Source organism: Schistocerca piceifrons, chromosome 2 (assembly GCF_021461385.2).
Source record: "Schistocerca piceifrons isolate TAMUIC-IGC-003096 chromosome 2, iqSchPice1.1, whole genome shotgun sequence".
In the NCBI taxonomy this organism is placed as follows: Eukaryota; Metazoa; Arthropoda; class Insecta; order Orthoptera; family Acrididae; genus Schistocerca; species Schistocerca piceifrons.
In genome coordinates this window covers 965,702,435-965,706,271 of record NC_060139.1, presented here as the reverse complement: position 1 = coordinate 965,706,271, position 3,837 = coordinate 965,702,435, and positions in this window count along the sequence as shown.

The window sequence follows — 3,837 nt, the reverse complement described above, 5'->3', positions numbered from 1 at the left end:
GAGCCCCTTAAGTGGCGTCTTTCTATCTGAATTACCGAAACAGATTTTATGAAACATGCTGCGTGATATTTCCTCGGGTTTGGGAAGTCAGTTGATCGTGTTACAAGTTGTCACATCTTGCACACTATTAACTGTTAGTCATTGTTGCATTTATTAACACACGTCAATTCGCTATAATTTTAAACCATATTACAGTGTGGTAACTGTTAGTTTAGTAAGCGTTGCCCTGTATACTTGCAAACATATTTAAGAGAAAATTCGGTTGTTTTATTGATTTCACGCCGAAGATTATTTGCGTCATATGTGACATGCAAACAGGAGAGAAGTCAAAAGCGAAGATTCCACTGGATGGAGTATACTAGAACGTAATGTGAATGAAACAGGAGTGGGGCAGACACAAGGCAGCTGCTGATTGAACGAAAGCAGGATGTACATGTAATTCTGCCAGATGCAAGAAAAACGGACATTTTACTAACTTTAGTCCTTGTAAACGCCAGCAGTGTATCTACCGCCCCCCAGTAGAATGCACGTTCAAATAAAAATGCTGGCATTCGGTCCAAATGCTGTACTAACAGTCCTATGAAGTATACTCGGATTACAATCACGGTGTTCTACATATATAGACGTAATGACAGCGTCTGGAACGTTCCAGAGAGGGCCAGAGGACGACTGCATGGGAGGCAAGCTGTGCAGCTCCTAGCGGCTCCGTCCGCTGCGGGACCGGGTGACGTCACATGGAGCCAGCAGCAGGCGCCACGTTTGAACCTGCCGTTTCCGCGTCCCTAAAAGCGTTAAGCCTACGTCTTTGCTTTCACTCAATGACCAAAGCCCTCCCTCATGGCCTACTGAGTGTGTACACCTGGTCTCTGTTAATACTATTGCAGTTTATTCTAATTCCGACCGCTTCTCTGATAACAGAATACCGGTATGATGATATATGAGCCAAATCTAACGTGTTTTAAATTGTATTTTCTGCCCGTTTCGCAGCAGGTAATTTTTAGCCACGGCCAACTTCTGAAGGTCCCCTTATTTCATATGTCTTGAATCCTCTGCACAATATTCGGCAACAGCGTGAATAGTCTGACCAATGGAGATGCTACCACATTCACACTTGATACCATACACACGAGGAGCTCAGTGACGTATATTGAATTTAATGGGATGCAATATATCTCTTATCTTGGAGGCAGGCCAGATCACTGCTCTCAGCCCATGTCTCTTCCTTCTGCTGAAAACGTGCTCAGTAGCGCTTTCTTTTGTTCAGGGTGATGAAACCTGTTGGCGTTTAAGACCAGGTCAGTGTACCAAACATCCAAGAACGGAAGGTCACCCATGTCCAACTCGGCAGTAAATTTAATGTTGGAATGGACACCACTTATGTTGTCCTCGAACTGCCACAGTGCATTTTCAGAATGAGGCAATATGAAGAAGACATTGTCAACAAATAGTAGGAAGCAAAATAGTCGCAACCTCGCAGAGTTCAGAGCTTGCTCCAAAATGTGCTTCATGGAAAGGTTCACGATGGCCAGAGACTGTGGGAAGCCGATGGCTGTGACATCGGCCATCTCGTGCTATTTGTTGCAGTATAGAAAGGACATTGTCGTTGAGTCTTGGCAGAACAGGCTTACAATATCAGGTGAAAACTGTTGGACCGAAAGACCCAGAGTGTCCTGACTACGACGGCATAGACATCTATTGAAAGCCCGAGTGTTTTATTCGAAATGACTTGGCTTGTAAACTGAGAGGACTTTATCGAAACATGCAACTGTAAAGACTCCAAGGACACACGTGTAATAACACGGATGTCATAAGGTGGCAGAATAAATGAAGGTCAATTTCACACCTTACGTAAGAGTTTTATACATCATAATGGGAAGGTGAATATGACACCTAACTTACTTCGATAAAGAGCAGATTTGCCTGTAAGTATGTAATGCAAAAGGGATTACACTCAGTCGACGGTATTAACACGCCGCTCCTTATATAATGCATGTCAATGAGCAGAAGGTGAAACAAACACCAAAAGGATATGTTTTGTGTAGTAGCATCCAGGGGCAGAAGCAGAGGCCGCACCACGGGACGCACAACGAAAAGCTCTTCGGGGGCGTCCCGCAGCGAGAGTCAGCGACCAGTCAGGTGACGCATACTGGAGAGCAAGCAATGAGCCACCAGAAGTAGGACAGAAAGAAGCTTTAGAAAGCTGCGTTTCGGAATTCCAAATGGATACAAACAAAACCAGTGACACAGTTGATCACGCGAACAGCGTGTGGTACACATGTGATGTACACATGTAACTTATAGTCGTCTGGAGCGGGCAAGAAATGTCTTATTGTCGGAAACGAACCAGGAACGAGTAAAGTGCCGAGATTTCGAAGCAGTTTAATGGTAGAGCCCTTGCAATTGGCACAGAGAGCTTCCACAAAATAAGAGGAACACTCCCATTGGTCGAAAAAAGCCGTGGCATGGAGAACAAAAGAACCCAGGTGGGGAGACAGCTCGGCTACGAGAAAGACAAGACCGAAATTTTCGAGGACTCTTCCCTGAACTGGTGTCAAGTGCAGAACGGGCCGCATAACGCTCTGTACGGCGCAAAGGAGAAATTTGTGTGAACACTGCTATCACTGCGGCTGACATTCAGCTAGATATTAGCTGTAGAATCGTTGAGCTCCAACTGTGGAGAAACGAACCAGCTAGTTAGTTAATTGTTCTTGCAAGGACTGAGAGGGCATTTTGATATGCACGCTGCTCCAGCCATGCGCTTGCATATCGCCGTATTCCAAGACTATGGATCAGTACATGTTTTCTCGCATAACAAGAAACATAGGGAGAGTTTCTGTTGGAAAAATCAGCAGAGGCTTAATTAATTTTTGTAGGAATTTCAGAGGACAGGAGCAGCCATGCAGATGACAGCTCATTCAGCTAAGGTAAATATCGTGAGGAGAGGCGTGAAGTTGTTGGTTCACCAGCTTGTGTCCACTGTAAACTCGAGCGACCTTGGGCAATCTTTTGCGCAACTTATCCCAAAACTAACCATCCTTAGTAGACTTGATTGTCATCCTAAATAGTACTGAACTTTGAACCGGAATCAGATGATTTATCAAAGTACTGGCCAACATTATGACGTAGGCGTAGGAATAGTGTTGTAAATAAACTTCTAGTTAAAATTTACCATTGTTGTCTATAGGATTATTTCACTTTCTGCGGACGAGATGCGTTCGTTTGACAACTGTCGTAACATTGTCACATTGTAAACTGTGTAAATGCGTGTATTTCTGTGATAAGATTGCTACATTAAACCAAAAATATTTACAGCTTACACAGTTGTTGTTCTGTCCTCAAAACCTTCCAATGTAAATTTATTGTTATTGATGTGTAACTGCCTTAAACGTACACAACAAATACCAAGAGAAGCCTGGGTCTCTCAGTTTCTAGCAGCAGCCTCCATATGGCGCTCACCAACTGTGACCACTTTCTGCTTCTGCACCACGTCCATCTCTGCGTCATGCTCGTCAACCAATAGTGTTTCTAGGACCCGAAAGGAGCGCTGTAAACCACTGACCACATTAATTACGACTTGTACCTGGCAGAGACGGAAATCCTTCCTCTAACAGTCACAAGCCACTCGTACAATTCCGATCCTATAGTTGGACGAGACAGTTCAAATCCTGCAGTCAAACAGTTCAGTTCACTGCCTGCAATTATGCTATGGCCACAGTTCTACGAGTTCCGTTAAGAACAAAACATTCCGACGCATTAGTCGCTAATTACAGAGTATTGAGACAACCAAGAATGTCTGAAAAATTACTTTCAGTCGTAGTGAAAATATCATAGACAGGC